This window comes from Microtus ochrogaster, linkage group LG4, assembly GCF_000317375.1.
Source record: "Microtus ochrogaster isolate Prairie Vole_2 linkage group LG4, MicOch1.0, whole genome shotgun sequence".
Classification (NCBI taxonomy): domain Eukaryota; kingdom Metazoa; phylum Chordata; class Mammalia; order Rodentia; family Cricetidae; genus Microtus; species Microtus ochrogaster.
The window spans coordinates 57508179-57528766 of NC_022030.1; the positions used below are offsets into that span (position 1 = coordinate 57508179).

The 20588-nt window shown below is 42.0% G+C and overlaps 1 pseudogene; it reads right to left on the reverse strand.

The window, feature by feature from the left end:
• Nucleotides 1-18881: 18881 nt before the first annotated feature.
• On the reverse strand, nt 18882-20234 carry LOC102001385 (annotated as a pseudogene).
• Between the last annotated feature and the right edge of the window lie 354 nt (nt 20235-20588).

The window sequence follows — 20588 nt, forward strand, 5'->3', positions numbered from 1 at the left end:
TATTATGACCTCCTGCCACTGCCATTTAATAGTCACTAAATCCCATAAATTGATCAGTATCCAATAATCTAATGATCTAGACTGTGTTCTTCCATTCTCCAGCCTCCTTTGCCCAGCCAGCAGTTATAGCCAGTGCTCAGAACCACTGTGTACTCTGCTTGTGGTGAATGCATCCGTTCTCCTAGAAGTGCTATTTCTTTGTCTAAAACAAGAGAGGTCTTGAACTATAGCTCTTAATCTTCTCCTGGTTCTGATCTAGAATTATATAGAACATATATAAATATCACACACACACACACACACACACACACACACACACACACACACACACACCACATTAGCTTACATAGACCACAGTGCCCAAAATAAAAAGCTGAGCTTTCTGCCCCCAGTTTTTAAAGATCTTCCTTCAGTAGTTCAAAGGAGTTTGCTTGGATTCTGACAGCCCTCAGAACCAATAATTATATTTATATTATAATTATATTTATAAACCTATAGAGAGGATGATTTCCCAGAAATCACTAAGAGAGACAGGCTTCCTTCCCTCTTGCCTTCCTGCCTTCACTTCAGAGAAGAGAGCTAGCTGCCTGGAGGCGGGGCTGCCTGGAGGCGGGGCTGCCTGGAGGCGGGGCTGCCTGGAGGCGGGGCTCAACAGAGTTCCTGTTGTCCTCTTTACCACAGTTACTTGTTCTCTTGCTGCGGTGGCAGGAATGCAGCTGGAAAATCCTCAGATGCTTGTTCCCTCTGAAAATTAACTAGAGGGCAAACAGTGAGTTCTGTCCCTATCCCGTCCTCACCCCTCTCTGTCCCAGCAGACAGGACAGTGGAGTTAATGGGTTTGTTCCTAAGGCTCCACTGCTTCCTAAAGTTTTCCTTTGTCCTTGATTTAGGAACCTCATTGAAGGGCACCAGGGAGAAGGGTGACGTGGCGCACCTGCTATGAGCTGGTAGACTGAACATGCCCCTGGTTAGCATTGCCCTCAGTGTGAGAAGTTGCTTCTCTTGACGATACAATGGTCTAGAGAAAAGAAACAGCTAGGGGCAGCTCACCTTATCTACTGAAGTTGTTTCTTACTTCATGTGGTACTGAAGTGGGCAGTTCACCTTGGATACTTCTAGTCTTTTGTGTGTGGGGGTTCTTTCTTGTAACATCCTCATCCCATTGTCCTGAGCAGAGAGAGAGAGAGAGGCAATACTCGTGACAATGCTAGCTGATGTTTCTGGTAAGAAGCTGGCAAAGACTCTTCTAGAGATGTTAGGATATCACCATGCTTTCTAAGACAGTTCAACCAAAATAGGAATTGGATGCTATCTCTACGCTCATCAGTCTGGCTCTGCCTTTTTATAGGTATGGAAAACGAGGCTTTCTGCAATTAGTAATGTATTTTGGCCTCCCAGTCCTGTGTACTTTCCATTACTGTCAGCTTCCTAATTGCATTCTGATTTCCCTATTCTCCAAAGCCAAGGAGCATCAACATGTAGCTTTAAGAATGCTGCTAAATCCTGAGGGAATAAAGTCAGCAAGGTAGCTTGTGGGGTCTTTTCTTCCTAACCTCAGATGGAGTGCTTGCATTAAACTCTGGCTCTGGGCCACTCCAGTGTATTGTAGGGATAAAAGACATATGCCGCTACCCAAAACCCCTTCCTGACTCTTGAGAGGATGAGAGGTGAGATTCTGTTGCTGTCCTTGTGAGCTTATTCCTGCGCAGGACCAGGAAAGACATCACTAACTTTTGGTCAGTAGAGTTTGTGATGAGCCTGAGAAGTAGAGAGCCCCCAACTGGAGTGATTGTGTTGAAGGGCCATGAAGGCCCCCATTTCCTCAGCTAGAAACTCATGGTGATTTTACATTAAATCATTGGAATTCCTTTAAGATGAAACTTTGGGAAATACATACATTAGGTTTTGAAATGTTGTAAGTGGTTTCCATGCCTGGCTGAGCTCCTGGGGCATGTCACCTCACTCACAGTCTTCGAATTGGGAAACTAGGTGGCTACCGAGCCAAAACATCCTGTAACTATTCTAGATGCAGAGTGTTTAGAATGAAAACTGCAATTGTCCCTTTGTCATAGATCTTAAGTCCTAAGACTGGCAATTAGATTTAATGATAATAATGTTTATATACAAAACACAAATTGAGTAAGGCAGTAGAGTGTACCAGACAGGAGGACGTGTTTATGTGGAGCGTGTTGCCAGGTTCTAAAATGAGTTTCCCAAGAATTTTTTAACCCTTCCTTTGAAAAGTAAGTCCTAAACTCTGTCTGCTGGCAAGTGGCGGCTGTGTTTAGTGACGTCTACAGAAAAAAAGAATGGAAATGATGCATAACCCTGGAAGCCAAGTGCTTCAAGTGCAGTCCTCTACCCCTTTCCCTTGGGTTGTTTGCCGTAGGTCAAGTTAGCTCTTGTGTCAAGGATACACAAGCAGTGTATAAAGAGGCTCATGTGGCAATAATGGCAAATGCTTGCCAACTCTGTGGAATGGAGCCATCCAGGAAACAGACGCTCAGCTCCAGTGCAACTGCAAAATACCTGCAGCTCCTGCCAACGTCTTGAGCTTACCACAGTGGAATGAGGACCTGGATCAGGCCACCCAGGTAAACCTACTCCAGGTCCCTGAGCTGGAAAAAATTGAGACAATCCAATTTATATATAGATATATCTATATCCAATGTAGATATAGACATAAATCTATATCTATGTCGATATATAGCTATAGATATATACCTATATCTACCTACCTACCTACCTACCTCTCTCTCTCTCTCTTTTTTGTCTCTCTCTTCTCCCTCCCTCACTCTCTCCCTCCCCCCCTCTCTACACACACACACACACACACACACACGTATGGGTGTGTATGTGTGGGTGTATGCATATATATATAGTTTAAACCCACAGATTTTGGGATAATTTGTTAAATAGCGACAAGTAGCAATAAATAACATATATTGTGTGAAGAAGGAGCTAGTTGACTGTTTTCAAATAGTTGTGATATAATATCAGAAGAAATGTGAGGGGAATAGATCTTGACTCACAATTTCAGACCTTATGTTCATCATGGCAGTAAAGACACTGAGAAACAACACCGTGTGGAAGGAGCATGTGTCAGAAGTCCTCATGTGGTGGCAGACCAGGAAGCAGACAGAGCAGCCAACACTAAAAGTAAATCAACCTTCAGACCCAGCCCATGGTGGCCCACCTCTCCCAACTAGGCCACTTACATTAGCAATTCCACCATCTTCAAAAGCAGTGACAACAGGCTGGAGTGTGAGGTTCAAACCCATGAGCCTTCAGAGGACATTTCATGTTGGAACCCTAACAGGGAAGGTAGTTTTAGAGGGTGGCTGTCAAACAGAAAGAAGTAAAAAGAGGGAAGAGTATTTGGGATGGAGAGAAGTGGCAAGACGCTGTGGGTAAACCACGCTTGGGTTTTGAAGGACTCCCAAGACCTGCACACAGGAATGAAAACATCCTTTCAAAGCTAGAACCGCCTCCTCAGGGAATTGCCTCATTGTTCTTTCTGATGGAGCATCTACTGTTTCAGTTCTTGGCCATTCCTTAGAGTTAGGATTCAACTCATGGGAAGACATGTTCTTTCCTAAAGAAATACAAAGGATACTGTTCATGGGTACATAAGTGAATTCTACCCTGTTGAAGCCATTCCAACGGTGTGAGGATTTCTTGGTATGGTCTCAATTTACATTTCCTTAATGGCTAAAAACACCAAGCATATTTACATATGCTTAACTGACCATTTTTACATTTTTTAACACAATGCACATTTGCATTCTTTGATGGTTCAACATGTTTCTCTTATTTTTGCATCTTAAGAATTCTTTATATATTCTGGGAAGAAACCCTTAAGGAAACAAATGATTTAGAGTTATTTCCTACCATTATGAATTCATCTTCCCACTTTGTGGACGCTCTTGTTTGATAACCAAATTTCCAACTTTACCCACATATGCATTTATTCTTTTGTTGCTTATACTTTCAAAGAAAACATTAAAGGAAATAATTAAAGAACTCGTTTGAAAAAAAGAAAACAAAAAAGAGAGACAAGCAAAACCCATGAACATTTACTATGCTTTCTTCTGTGGGTTTTTGTGTGTTTACATTTAGATTTTGGATTTGTATGTGTGTGTATTTGAAAAATGCATGTGTGTAATAAGGACTTCTGTAGTAGTAGGGTGGTGTGGAGGGCTGGAAGAGGGCAAGCAGACCTGAAACAGAAGTGTTAGAAAGCCACAAGGAGTGAACACATGCACACAGTAGCACAGAGGAACATGGGGACAGAATGAAAGTAGCTCTGCAGGGCAGTTCTTGTAAAAAGGATGTTCCAGAGCCTAAAATGGCCAAGAGAGCAAACTGGTGCAGTGAGTTCATTTGATTTTTATCCTAACATGGGTCCTGCCTGTGTCTTTCCCCAAGGTAGATTTTAAAAAATCGGAGCAAAGGAATTGAAGAAAAAAAGAGAAAAGGTTCATAGCTCCAGGTTGCCAAGTTCCAGAAATGGGAGTGGGAGGGTACTCTGTGTAAACAAAAGTTTAGCAGGTCGGTGTCTTAGTCAATATTCTATTGCCATAAAGAGACACCAAGACCATGGCAACTCTTATAAAGGAAAACATTTAACTGGGGGCTGGCTTACAGTTCAGAACCTGAGTTTATTATCAGCAAGGCAGGAAGCATGGCAGCTTGTAGGCACAAACCATGCTGGAGAAGGAGCTGAGAGTTCTACATCTGGATTGGCCAAAAGCAGGAAGAGAAAGACATTGGGTCTGTCTTGAGCTTTTTGGAACCCCAAAGCCCAACCCCAGGGACACACTTTCTCTAACAAGGCCACACCTACCACAAGACCACACCTTCTAATAAAATTGTTGGAGGGGCCACTTGTTGGTTCTTGGATGCTCAGCCCCAAAATAATTACTCAGAAACTGTATTATTTAAATCACTGCTTGGCCCATTAGCTCTAACTTCTTATTAGCTAATACTTACATCTTAATTTAACTCATCTCTATTAATCTGTGTATTACCATGAGGTTGTGGCCTACCAGCAAAGTTTCAGCATGTCTGTTTCTGGCAGCGGCTCCATGACTTCTCTCTGACTCCACCCTTCTTTCTCCCAGTAGTCAGTTTAGTTTCCCCCACCTAGCTCTGTTCCCCTATAGCTCAAAGCAGTTTCTTTATTAACCAATGATATTCACAGCATACAAAGGCCTACATCATAGTGCCATTCCCTGGTGACCAAGAATTCAAATACTTGAGAGCCATTCCTATTTCAAACCACCACATCCGGGGAGATCAAAATAGTTGCATGAAATTTTTATGAGGTGGTGGAGATCAAAGGTGGAGGAAATTTACCAAATGTCCTTTACAAACAAGCTACCTTTGATAGGAGAAACCAAAAGGAATTATTTCTTACAGAAAGTTGATCAACAACAAAGTTCAAATGAAAATGACACAATGAGACCCATTTGTCTATATGCTTATTTAAAAAAGTAATAAAAAGAACATTCTTGTATGTACCAACTGGCAAAGATTCAAATTCACCCTTTGTCTGTGGAGATTCAACTGTCTCTCCACCAGAAAGGTTTTCATTCCCCATTGAGTTAGCTTTGCACCTCTGTTGAAGGGAATTGGTGATAAATGCATGGGTTTGTTTGTTGATTGCCAATTTTATTTCATTGAACTCTCATCTATCTGTATGTGAGCACTGTGTTGTTTTGTTACTAATCATTTATAGGGAATTCTGAAATTTGGGAGTGTCCGGGTTCTCAAAATTACTCTTATTTTTCAAAAGTACTTTTAATTTTGTCTGGGTCTGGGTCTTTTGTCTTTCTACCTGAACTTAAGTATTAACCGACACCATGATAGGTATATTTTTGTATGTACACATGGAACTAAGGAGCTTGACCATAAGTCTTCTGATCTATGAACATCTATAAAAATCAGCTTTCTTAGATCTTAAAAGACTATGATGGCTAGTGCTCCCTCTCCTTCTGCTCTTGATTTGGACCTTGAGATTTCTGTCCGGTGCTCCAATGTGGGTCTCTGTCTCTGTCTCCTTTTATCTCCTGATGAAGGTTAATATTCAGGAGGATGCCTATATGTTTGTCTTTGGATTCACCTTCTTATTTAGCTTCTCTAGGATCGCGAATTATAAGCTCAATGTCCTTTATTTATGGCTAGAAACCAAATATGAGTGAGTACATCCCATGTTCCTCTTTTTGGGTCTGGATACCTCACTCAGGATAGTGTTTTCTATTTCCATTCATTTGTATGCAAAATTCAAGAAGTCCTTGTTTTTTAATGCTGAGTAATACTCTAATATGTATATATTCCATACTTTCTTCATCCATTCTTCCATTGAAGGGCATGTAGGTTGTTTCCAGGTTCTGGCTATTACAAACAATGCTGCTATGAACATAGTTGAGCATATACTTTTGTTGTATGATAGGGCCTCTCTTGGGTATATTCCCAAGAGTGGTATTGCTGGGTCCAGGGATAGGTTGATCCCAAATTTCCTGAGAAACTGCCACACTGCTTTCCAGAGTGGTTGCACAAGTTTGCATTCCCACCAGCAATGGATGAGTGTACCCCTTTCTCCACAACCTCTCCAGCAAAGGCTATCATTGGTGTTTTTTATTTTAGCCATTCTGACAGGTGTAAGATGGTATCTTAAAGTTGTCTTGATTTGCATTTCCCTGAGGCCAGCTGGCCTGGGTCTCAAAAAGCATGGGATAAAACCAGATTTGCTGAACATAGCGGACAATGAGGACTACTGAGAACTCAAGAACAATGGCAATGGGTTTTATCCTACTGCACGTACTGGCTTTGGGGGAGCCTAGGCAGTTTGGATGCTCACCTTACTAGACCTGGATGGAGGTGGGCAGTCCTTGGACTTCCCACAGGTCAGGGAACCCTGATTGCTCTTTGGGCTGCTAAGGGAGGTGGACTTGATTGGGGGAGGGAGAGGGAAATGGGAGGCGGTGGCGGGGAGGAGGCAGAAATCCTTAATAAATAAATTAATTAAAAAAAATAAAAAATAAAAAAAAGCCAAAAAAAAGCACTATGATGGACTTATGTATGTTTTCCACTCCTTTTATTGTATGTATTTCAATGTGTTTGATTAACTTTATTTTGGTCTTTTATTCTTAATAACATTGTAAGCAGCACCTATATCTTAATTCCAAAAATTTCACGACCTTTTCCTATTCTTGCCTATTGTCCTGGCTAGTTCTTCTATCTCAATATTGACTAAAAGTTACAAGAATGAACATTGTTGTTTTGATACTGACCTTACACTAAAATATTTAGTTTTTAACATTAAGTATGATGTGGATGTATAGATTTTTTCATAAATAGTTTCCCCAGGTTATGAAAGTTATTCCCATTTCTTTGCTATTATATAATGGTGTTGAAATTTTGTCAATTTTTTCCCATATACATATCGATGAGCATATATATATATATATATATATATATTTTTTTTTTTTTTTGCTTTTTCGAGACAGGGTTTCTCTGTGGCTTTGGAGCCTGTCCTGGAACTAGCTCTGTAGACAAGGCTGGTCTCGAACTCACAGAGATCCACCTGCCTCTGCCTCCCGAGTGCTGGGATTAAAGGCGTGCGCCACCATCGCCCGGCTTGAGCATATTTTTTTAATCTTTTTTTTTTATTCTCTTTTATTCTACAACATGGTGCATTTAAATGAACCTTCACTTCTAGGTTAGGTCCCATTTACGTTCAGTGCCTACTCCTTTTTACACAGTTCAATTTGCTGGTGTCTTGTAGTATTCTGCTAAGTTTTGATCTGATCTTTCTTTATAAAGGTTGTTGGTCAGTTGTTTTCTTATAATGTCTTTGCATATGAGGTCCCAATTATTTAAGCCTCCTATAACAGATTGAGAAGTATTCATTGTGTTCTTATCTTTGCTTGAATAAAATCCTGAAGATTGACTTTAATTTTGTCTTTGAATGCTTGGTAAGTTTGAAACTGACTGACTTAGCCGTACTCTGGGTCACTCATTTAGTTTGTTTTCTGCATCTCAAGTAAGCATTTAGAATTTATAATCTATCTGGGGATGTACCATTCCATGTAAGTTGTTAATTGTTTTTGATACGCATTTGTTCACAATATACCACTATAAATCTTATTATTGTAATGTTAGTTTTGACATTTCTTCTTTTATTCTTGTTTTTTTTTTTTATTAATTTGGGTCTATTTTTGTACTGGTGAGTCAGCTTGTCCTTTTTACTGACGAAGACATTTCTTGGAATCTTACAGGCTATTGGTCAGCTGTTTATCTATTCGTGCGTTCTTAGCATCATTTATATCTGTCTTTGCATTCGCACCCCAGTTTTTCATATTCTGCTTTGAGTCCCTCTTAACAGTTTAATGCATCTCTAGCTAATGAATAATCCAGTTTCTGTTTTATGAAAGTTAGTTCTGAACTTTTGAAAATTATTCCTTAGGAAAGAAAAAAATTATGAAAATCAGAAATGAGTGAAGAGTTAGAGAGCAGTAGGAGATGGGACCAGAGAGGAGGGTTAGATGACGCCTAGGAGCCATGCTAAGGGGATTGCTTTTGCTGGGAGATGAAGCAGTGGGCATCAGGGCAGAAAAGTCATTTCCTTCACTGGAGCCTCAGCGACCTGTAATATCTCTGCTTCCTCACAGGATAACAGTGAGCAGGAAAATGAGGCCACGGACTAGATGATCACAGTTCAGGCTGGAGGTCAGCTTCAGCATCTAATGATTTGGCCTGAATTATTATCTTCCAGTCCTTATCTGGTGGCAGATTTCCAGGGGAAGGAGATATAGAGACTCCTAGAAGACTAGGCCTTGTACCCCAAGAAAGGTTTATTTTGTCCCAAAAGATACTTAGAGATCCCATATTTATAAACATCATTAGCCCTCTAAGAGAGAGAGGATGAAGCTAGTGACAGCCGCAATCTCTGAAGATGGATCCATTTCTTCCTAAGTACCCATGGGGCTGAAGGCTGGGGGCTGATGGTCTGATGGTGGAGGGGTAAGATTGAGGAACGGACTCAAGCCATAAGAGAGGGGTTATGGGCTGTGAAATGACAGAAGACTTCAGACAAGTTCAAAGTCTGAACTTGAAGAGGAAAACAAAGTTCGGCACACGAACGCCAATAGAAAAATTTAGGACATGAGTATGCTATGTTTGGGACTAAGAGAGGTAGAGGCCAAAGGAGGAATAACAATGATCCAGAGGAACTATGCCTGAAAAAAGTTGGTCTCACACAAATTAGCGAACGCCTCTCTTCAGCTGCTTCCAACAACGTTCCCAGATGAGAAAACAGATCAAGTCAATATCTCCTTCACTCGTTAGTATTTATCTTTATTTTATTCTGCCCATGGTTTAACCCAAGTATTAAGCCACTTATGACAATTTAAAAATATATTGTCATGCTCCAAATCCTCCCTGACAAACTTCTACCCATTGAATAAATTCAATTCTTGCTGTCTGGGGGTGGGTGGACTCCTCCTTTCTGATTTGTTCATCAGTCATCTCCAGGGTGTTTATGTTTAGCTGAAGTGCTGGGAAAGAAAGCAAATTCCACCCTACCTCTAAGGAAAAGAAGAGCTGGGATCCCATGAAAAGAGTCCAGGAGTTGGCCTGACTACACAACCCTGGTTTCGCATGGCAGTGGGCAGTTACTCAGTGCTTTCAAGGCATTTGAGGGACTTGCGTTTTCATCTGTAAGCCCAGGACAGGGGCCTGTACAGTATGCTCTTCAAAGAATTTTTTCCTTCCTACATCATCTTCTTACAGTAGAAGCTCGTGGGAGATACACTGTATAAACACATGAGTAGAATTAAGATAAATTTATTCCTTTTCTTTAAAACAATTTCCATGATGTATGAACACTTCTCTAGTCAGCAAGGTCAAGTGCCAACTCTTTACAGAAGATTCCTTTCCCCAGAGCTGAGGTTCAGGGCTGATGCTGGGGCCTGATAAGAATCTAAGCTTGATAGACAAAACATTTTTATGGACAAGGAAACCCTATAGGATGCTTCTCTCTCTCAAGAGGCTCTTTGCTCTTCTGTGGTATTGTCTGGGGTCTACATCATAGGTGGGGGAGCTTGTCTAATCTAATCTAGCCTGAACTATAGCTATTGGGGTGAGGAGCACATCCTTTTTAAAAATTTATTTCTTATTATAACCACTAAAGCACACTAACTGTACAAATTAGTGTGATTCATTAGGGTAGTTATAGTCATTAATACATACTTCTTTAATAATGTCCACCCACCCAACTTGTTTCTCCTTTCTCCTCTCCAGTTCTCTAATAATTCTGTTCTACTTTCAGGTTATTTCCCCCTCCTTTTGCTTTGTTTCCTCTTAAGAGTGCAAACTTGTCTTTTTCTGTGTGGGAATACTTTCAGCCTAGGCTGCCATGCTCATCCCAGATGGACCCAAAACACTCGTTTCTTCCTCTGCAATGAAGAGCAAGCAAATGTCTACGTAGCATGGTTTGACGTCATAGAAGATTAATATAAGTACACGTGGACTCCAGCCCTAGCTCTGTTACTCAGTGAAGCTCAGAGATTGCAAATAAGTTGTGTGTTCAGGTTCCCCAGGATAGCTCCACAACTGGTAGTTGACAGAAACTGGATCACGCTCTTCATGGTCCTTTGAATTCTAACATTCGGTGTCTGAGTACGACATACGGAGACCTCCCAATTCTCTTAAATATTTGCTTGCTTTGTCTAATTTCTCTTTCTTTGCCTTCTCTCCTGTAGTGAATTTTATAAGGCTTAGATTAGTGCATATAAAGAAACTAAGTTGTAGAATAAGAAAATACTACCATGGGAATTTTATTCACAGTTGATGACATAATTTTAATTTTAAAATCAAATAAGAATGACAGGATTCTTACAAGCTGGCATGGTGGCACATGCCTTTAATTTCAGCACTCAGGAAGCAGAGACCAGTAGGTCTATATAATTTCCAGGTAAGCCTGGTGTACATAATGAGTTCCAGGGCAGCTAAGGCTACATAGTGAACAAACAAAGAAGGGAAGACTGGATGCAGAGTGTAGAGTTTTTGATATCTAAGAATGTCCAATTCCATGCATACACTAGAACATGACCTTACATGAGAAGAAGACATCACTACCTGGAGGTGTGATGGGACCATGCTGGCATCATCTTTGGAGCTGTGTTCACAGTATACTCAGCAAAGAGTGGTACACGCAGAAACATAGCTGGATAGGAAGACAGGAGATGGAAACATAGGTGTTTGAGGCGTCAGACTTTTCTGTCACTCTAAGGGGGTGAGCCAACATTTGGATAAACGTTCCCAAGTAATGGATGGAATTCTGAACCTATGCCATGCACCAACACACACACACACACACACACACGCACGCACGCACGCACGCACGCACGCACGCGCACGCACGCACGCACACACAGATGATGTGGGAGTCTTCTGTTTTGAGTTGATTTCATTAGTTAATAAAGAAACTGCCTTGGCCCTTGATAGGACAGAAAATTAGGTAGGCGGAGTAAAAAGAACAGAATGCTGGGAGGAAGTGAGGCAGACGTCATGCTGCTCCTCTCCAGAGCAGAAGCGATGGAGCAAGCTGCCAGGTCAGACATGCTGAATCTTTCCTGGTAAGACTGGTGCTACACAGATTATTAGATATGGGTTAAAGCAAGATATGATAGTTAGCCAGAAGAGGCTAGATATAATGGACCAGGCAGCATTTAAAAGAATACAGTTTGTGTGTTGTTATTTCAGGGCATAAGCTAGCCAAGTGGCTGGGAGCCGGGTGGCAGGAATGCAGCCCACAGCTCCTACAACACACAGACACACACACAAGCAAAAGGAGGAAGAAGAAGACAAAAGAGAAGAGAAACAGTCATGCGCAAACAGGCTAGCCTTCTGGCAACATGTCCAAAGCTTAGTCTTTGTTTCATGTAATTTTTCCTGCCCTTTGGTATCTTGCCCATTAATTCTAAAATAATGCTAATCACTTTTGAATCCATCTGGAATATTAGTCCCATATTTGTTTAAAATACATCTTTCCACTCACATACCACCCTTTCTTAAAGCTGGATGTTTTAGAAACTTTTACACTGCCCTTAAACTTTTGGCTTTTCTTTCCACAAAAAAAAAAAAAAAAAATCATCTCTCAAAAATGTTCAAATATTTGGCAGTGGTAGCACAGCAGGAGTCCAGCGATGGGCAAAGCAGGGAGGGATGACTCAAGTTTCCCAGAACTCTGGGCTCTCACCTAATCAGTCCAGGGAGACAAAGGGGCCTAGCGTTCTGACCTCCCAACTATCTCATCTGTCATTATCTGCAGCTCTCCATTTACATCCTTCATTAAGAACAAGTCACATTGACACATCATAGAATTATCCAGTGTCCCGGGTTCCAGGTCTCAATGTGCTAAGCATGGTACATGTGAGTCCTTCTTCTATTTAGGCTTATGAAATATGGGATAATAATCCCATTTTTGTTTTTTACCTTCGCCACTCACATTTTGGGGCAAATAATGAGATCAGTAGTTTGAGTTGGTGGGGAGTGATGGAAACTGGAGATTACTGGGAGAAGTCCTAGGCCTTTTAAGATCATGTAAGTTCTGTTGGGTGGTGGTAGTGCACGCCTTTAATCCCAGAGTTTGGGAAGCAGAGGCAGGAGGATCTCTGTGAATTGGAAGCTAGCCTGGTCTACAGAAGGAACTTCCGAGTTCCAATCCACACTGAACATTGCTTTGTGGTGGCCGTGGAAGCAGAGGGATGGGAGAGTCCAGAGGCTTTGCTGCAGGATATGAGTCTATGGTCCACATTGTGTATCAGAGAATAAGCTGGTATCTGAAGACACAGTCAGGAAACAGTGTTTCTGAGCAAGATCTATGAGTGTATTCATAATCAAGGGATAACTGACCAGGGAGTCAGCACGTCAGAATGCCATTGTCCAATGAGGGCAGAGAGCTACAGGTTCTACCTTCATGGTGCAGCATTTTTAGTGGCCTTTTCTTTTGATGAATTCAATTATTTTGAGATTAAACTGTGTTTTAGATTATAATAGAAAAATAGTTATCCCTTTGAAAAGAATCTGGGTATCTTACAGCTTTGAGTTCCCTCTGACATCCATGTTTAACAGTGCTTCTACTGTCTGTATAGTGTTGGAACTTGAATGTGGATCTTTTTTTAAATAAAGATTTATTTATTAATTATGTATACAGTATTCTCAGTATTCTGTCTACATGTATGTTTGCAAGCCGGAAGAGGGCACCAGATCTTATTACAGATGGTTGTGAGTCACCATGTGGTTGCTGGGAATTGAACTCAGAACCTTTGGAAGAGCAAGCAGTGCTCTTAACCACTGAGCCATCTCTCCAGCCCAAATGTGGATCTTTTACATGCTTTCAGAAACATGATGCTTATACATCATTATAAGACACACATACACACATGCACACACACATAATTATATGGTTTCTCCCTTTTCTTGATTTCTATCAGTCTCTATCACTTCCTTCTGTTATGGACTTTGGTTTAAATTTACTGTTTTTTTTCAATTTCTTGTTTTAATTTTTGGTTATATATGCTGTGTGTGTGTGTGTGTGTGTGTGTGTGTGTGTGTGTGCATGTACAAGCTCGTGCAAGCAAGCCCACATGTGCTCATACAAAAGTCAGGGAAAATGTTGGTTACCTTCCTCTAGCCCTCTCCACCCTATTCCCTTGAAAAGGAGTCTCTTACTGAACTCACCACTTCAGCTCAGCAGGTTGGCCCCTGGGCTCCAGGCATCTTTCTGTCTCTGCCTTCCCCTCCCCCGACAAAGGGGTTATGGGCACCTGTGACCATATCCTACTTTCTTGTGTAGTTGCTGGGGATTCAAACTCAATCCCTGTGTCTGAGCTTCCACACCACAAGCCAGCTCTCACTGTTCTTTTTAAGTTTTCAAAGACGAAGCTAGAGTGATTGCTTTGAAACCATCACTCTGTTTTTATAGCATGGCCATTGGGAGCCATATACACCCCCAATGAGTATTATTTCAGTGTCGTGCAGTAATTCTTTATTTTTATCTGTTTTTTGTTTTGAATATTACTATCATTTAAATATACAAAAAGCAGAAGCAAAAGGAGATGTCTTTCCATGAGATGAGACCCTCTAGGAAAACATGAGGGACAGGGACAGTCCAGAGAACAACACAAGCATGGGAAGGAGCCAACCACATATTCCAATCACACATTCCAGAGAGTTCACAGTGCAAAGCTCAAAGGCCCTGAAACAGGGACACAGGGAAAGAACCAACAGACCTAACGGGATCTATCTCTCTCAGCATACTGCTTCCAAGAGGACTGGAGAAGCCACCATGGTCTCGGGGGTCAGAGTACCTCCACAACTGGCCTGAATATCCTCTGGGGAGGGATGGTTATCCTGGGGGTTCTATTCTGATTCTTGGGACACAGTGCTCTGTGCTTTGTTAATAGATTTGCATTTTGCTGGGGGATTGGACCGAGGGCCTTGCACATGCTAAGTGTGCAGTCCAGTCTATCACCAAGCTCCATCCTTAACCAAAATTAAATTCTTTATCCATTGAAAGTTTGCTATGAGAAACCACTGGATTTTCTTTCTTTTTTAGCTTTTATTTTTTTTTTTTTTACACTCCAGTGAAACTTCCCAGATTGACCTCAAATAACTGATTCATATCAAATACATTTCTTTGCCTTTGCTGTTGCCTCCTTGAATAGGTTCCTTTGATTTGTGGTGACAAGATGAAACCGATAAATCATGAACACGATCTGGTGCCATCCGTTTTCAGCTTTATTCTTTTTCACTGCCAAGGATCTGGGGTGGAAAAAGTTCCTCAGTAGACCACAGCTGGCTCGGGCTCGGCCGCGAGTTAATAAACAGCTGTTGAGGCCGAGCCTCGCTTGCTCTTCTCCCCAAGCTGCCTGCCCGGGGAACGGTTCTCGTTATCTCTGAAATCTTTTCCTGGATCTTCTCTCCGCTTTGGCTCTGCGGACCTTTCATCGCCTCGCTCCATTCTGAATGATTCACAGCCTGCATGCTTCTCTCGAGTCAGCCTTGGGAAAGTGTGGAGCAGTCCCGGCTTTTCACCGGCAATGGAGACCCAGCTTCTGGACCTCAGGCTCTCACTTCACTGGGAGAACATGGCTCCTTACAACAGAGGGAGCGTTCATGGCTCTCAGGGCCAACCAAGAAGGCGGCTGGATAGGATCAGCTAGATGAATACATTACGAGAGAAATGAATTCTGTCCCGTGTGGGTTATCTGTCTCATTAAAGGCAAAACCAAATCATCCTGTGCTGGTGTTTGGAGGAAAGCTCTTGCCAAAGTTTCTTTGACTGGTTATTTTTCTCAGTGGTCCCAGTCGGGAAGCCCTTCCTGATGAAGGGATAATTACACTCTTCTTTGTGCCATGATGCCGCAGCTAGTGAAGGAGCAGAATCCTTTCATTGTATCTTTTCCCCGGTGTATGTGCTGCTCCCTGGAGCGGAGGGAAGAACTGACTGTCTGTCACAGAGGCACATTTAACAGTGGGTGGAGTGACAGTCCTCAGAGATGTGCACAGTTCACACATGGTACCATTTCTTAGCGCTTGGCTTCACGTCCTCTCCGGGGAATTGCAGCTCATAGTCTTGAGTGTCCTCCTCACAGTACATTCTGTATGGAAATTTGCTTGAGTCACATCTCCCGGTCCGGAGGCCATGGATGGAGGGTCATCTTCTCTATGTTTTCCAACTGATTCTGAAGTCAGGGCAGATCTCCTTGTAGCTACACTACAGGGAGCTAGGCAGATGAATGACCAAAGAATGGGCTTAAGATAAAGATACGAGCAGATGAAACAGGAAGCCCCAGATTCTTTAAGATCCAATTCTTTCTCTCCAACATTCTTCTAGATGCTCCATTATTACGGCATAGTTAGCTATATCCTTCATCAGTGAGTCAGCCTTTCCCTTCTATCCTCATAGAGGTCTGAGGACTCTTGTGTCTTTTGACTTGGTAGGACAGAAACTAGAAGGTAACGATGGCAACCCCTCTTCAGTCATCGTCTAAAATTTTATACTGAATAGAGTCTTTTAAGATGCAAGGGAATTGTGCAGATACACTGATTGTCTCTTGGAACTCTGGGGAATCTTGTGCATACCCCCATTTTCACTGCTATTATTCATGCCTGAAAACCCAGAGTTGTCAAGTCCAAGCACCCAAAGAAGTGGAGACCAAAAGAGGCCCGGCTGCCTCGCCTTGGATTGCAAACATGTTAAGTCCACTGTCTTCACTTCTTTCCCAGGGTTATTTGAACGGGCATAACATATCGATGACATCTTGTCTGCTTCATGCTGGCAGAGGAGGTGCCACAATAAGGGTACTAAAATCATGTCTACATCTTTGTGTTTATGAAGCACCTTATGATACTTAATCTTGACTGACAACTTGGTGGGATTTTGAATCACAACAGAAACAAGTTTCTGGGCCTGTCTGTGAAAGATTATTTAGGTTAGGGTGGGATGAAGCACCTTTAATGGACTGGGACCCTGGACTAAAGGAAAAGGAGAAATCTTGCTGAGGTGAACGGTGTCCTTCATGATAATGAACGCTACACTGCCAGCCACCTCAAGCTCTGGTTGCATTGTCTTCTCTGGCATGGTGGGCTATACCCAGGAACTCTGAGCCCAAATCAACTTTGTCTTTGTTTTATTCAGGCATTTTTTTTCCAACAACAAAGCAATAACTAACGCATGTTTTTTCTTTTCTTCCTGTTATTTGGAATCACACACTCCCAGCTCTTAGGTGATAGTCCCAGGAATGAATTCATTCCTGTCCAGGAGGGAACTAATTAAGCTATCAGCTGCACGTCCCTTCATCTCCATGACCCAGTACCTGTTCCCTAGCTCTGTTTATCACCCTTGGCACCAACACTGCAGATGGGAGGGTGATTCCAGTCAGGCAGAGAAAAGCCCTGGACGTGTTTAATTTCCTGCCACACTATGACCGAGTCCTCACTTCATGGCTTTGTGACTAAATCTCTGTAACTTTGCAAGAGTGGCATGCCTCGAACTAGGGCTTCTCTGAGTTCTTGTGTCGTTTGGGATGTCGCCAGGGCAGCTATGGGGTCTGAATGTTTTCATTTTATTCCTGTCTTAATGCCCAGCCTATTTCTCCCATTTCAAAATGTCGTGGAGTGGGCTGGTGTCATTTGTTTTCATAAATTAATGTCGATTGCAATTTATGGCCAGATGGGCCACGAAAAACAGGAGCCTTGTGAGCCTCTTGGAAAGTCCAAGGCAAAGCAGTGGGTATCGCTCGAGGTGAACTTTTGCACTCTGGGCTTCATTCTGGACAGAGAGTGGAATACTTATGAAAAATCCAATTTGAAAAGAGTTGGGCACAAAGGACTCCTTCTTGGGGTTATTTTTGCCACTGTTTCTAATTTCTGTAGCAACTAGAAAAAATGTAAATACAGTGAATTCTCCGTACTGGGAAACTGTGTGCATGTTGGGGCGCAACTTTGGTCGGCTTGGAACTCAGAGATCTAGAGCTGGATTCCTTCAGAGAGACGCCATAGCCAGCATGTGCAGTGGGGTGTGCATTGGATCATAAAGCAACGGGGCTCTGACCCTGCGTGTACATCTCTGCTTGCTTATTTCTCCACGGGTCAGCGACGAGAAACGGGTCAGTGAGAGGAGAAAGGGAAAAAGGCAAAAACACTGGAGAATTTGATGATTCGATGCTTCTATGAAATAAATGGCTTGTGGGAAGCTGGACTCAAAGGTCAGCTTGGCAACAGCCAAAGAGGAGGCTGCTTGGCAGCTGGATGAGTTCAGAGAGCACGTGCAGTAAGATTGCATCTTCCCACAAAGCTACATGCCTCAGGGGATGTGAAGAGCAGAATCAAGGAGACCTGAGGCCAACAAGTTTAGGAGGCAGTCTAGTTCCACGGACCCCCTAATTGGTTTGGGTTCTTCATGACCTTTCTCTTCTATAACCATCTTGGTAGCCTCATTCCTAACTTTCTGTATCATGTATATGGTACTCCTCTCAATACACCTAGCAACTCAGAACCCCTGTAGACACCTCTCTGGACAATAGTATAAGTTTCTATGCCTCTAACAACAATCAAACAAATATTTTCTATTCAAATATATCAGAGTATAAAGAACAGAAAGGCTAATCTGATCTTAACTTTGTGTGTGTGTGTGTGTGTATGCATAGCAAGGCAAAATTGTGTTCTCTAGTAAACATTTGGGAGAATCCCCTGTTTATATCTTGTGCCTATGCATTATTATACAAATGTATATGTATTATACATTTGTATAATATATACATTTGTATAATATATGTATATATACATATATATATACTGCATATGGCTAAAATCAGATGCATTATGGGGAAAGGGACATAGGCCATAGAAAAATAGTTGTATGACCTAATATATCAGTCAATACAAAACAAAAAGCCTGCTCTTACTACATCCATTAGTAACCAAAATCCTTCTTCCCTTGAATGGATTTAAAGGAATCTCCAGACAATAACTGAACCCTCGAGTACCCTCACTCATGTGGTTTGTTGTGGATCTTGACGGTGTTCTTGACATCCTTTATGACATGGCCTGTTACTTTTCTTGAAATAAAGCTATCTTGTTTTGTGAGCCCTTCTTTTCTCTTCTTTTCTTTTTTCTTCCTTTCCTACATTGGAATAGCTAACTTTATTTGTTCAAGATCTCATGACACAAGCATTAAACAAGCCTGGGCTTTGATCTGTGAGCTCATATCAAGGAAGAAACAAACTGTGACCTATACACTAGTTAAAGACTAAAGATTCATGGTTAATCTCATTGTAGGTTGGTATTTACAACCTAGAACTTGACAGTCACAGGTTTCTTAGATCCTTCTGGACCTTCCCCAGGGTTTCTGCATGCTTCCTGAGCTGAGCAACCTTATCAGCCTTGTGATAGTCTTGCTTTGCAATATTATTATTATTATTATTTACTTATCATATGGCATTCAGCTTCTAGTTGATGATGCTGGTTAATCACTGAATATTAAGGATACAGGGAGACTGAGGAAGACCTCGTTCTCAGCATTATGTATTCCCTTCACCATTGTTGACACGGGATGAATCTAAGATTGGATTTTCAACTGGATTCAGTGAGGGCAGCCACACTTAACCCAATATCCCAGTGGTGTAACCTTTTAGATTAATTATTTCAAAGGCACTCTCCATCACCACAAATTATACACTTCCTTCCAGCTCTGTCATTGTCTGTTCCCATTTCTGGATTCAATTCCTGGAAAGGAATGACTGCCATGTTCACCCTACTCCACACAGCCATGCTGGAGTTAACCATGTTCTCCCAAAATCCACCCCTGGCAGCTGCCAACCTTCTCCATCATCACATAGCGAAACCAACCAAGCAGAAGGCAAATTGCAAGCATACCTAATCACGTGGTGCAGAAGTAACCCATTTGGTTTCCAGGTGGCATAGGTATGAATTTCTACTGGGTGAGAAGCTACAACGATGGTGCGGTCACAGCTACACTTGATGATCTGAAGAAAAATGAGCTTGAACACAGTGACATTCCTCTGCACCAAGTGGAAGTGCCCCTTCTCCTGATGGTGGACTTCTGCAATCAGCGTCACAGTCTTAGAATTGGATGTCACAAAACAATGGTATTTTTCTTCTTTCATATACAGCATCTCAAATGTAGTTTCTTCTCCCTCCTCCCCTCCCAGTCTACCTCATCCACTCTTCATATTAAGACTGGACAAGGCAACCCAGTAGGAAGACAAGGGTTCCAAAAACAGTCAAAAGTGTCAGAGATAGCCCCCGCTCCCACAAGAAGACCAAGCTATGCAACCATAACATATATACAGAGGGCTTATGGCAGACCCATGCAGGCTCCCTGATTGTTAGCTCAGTCTCTGTGGGTTTCTATGAGCCCTGGTTAGTTCATTCTCATGGAGTAATCTTTATCCACCACAGCTTTAGGAGTCTGAAGAAATAAACTCCACTTCAACAGATCCATCATTTCTCCTTTGAGTTTGTCTTTGAAGATGTCCACAAAGGCAGCTTCATTAGCCAGAAGCTTTCCCAGAATGCTGAGAACACAGGCTATAGCAACTTTTATGAGCTCTCCTCCCACTCTGGGGATCTTATTGTTTGGATTGGCTACTCTCCTCATTTGTAGCAGATCTGATAAACTTTTCCTTAAAGGTTACCATCTTGCCCAGACAATAAAAGGCTTGCAGAATACTGAAATAGGGGAGCCGCCACAGAGTCATCAGCCTTGTGAGCCCTATTTTCAACTCTTTGAATAAGAGGCCACAAATCTACATATAGGTATTAAGACCCCTTGCCCTGCATCCACTGACATAAACTTTCTTTGAGTACTGTTGGGATTTGTTTTTTTTAATTTGAACAATTTGTACCAATTACTAGTCAAGTTCTACTTCAAATCCAAGTATCTAGACAGAGCAATCTTCAGGCTCCCTTCCATCACCAGCATTCTGTTGATGGCAATTTTAGACTTAAGGCATTATCTTAGGATCTCAGAACTGTTTAATCCCCATTCAACC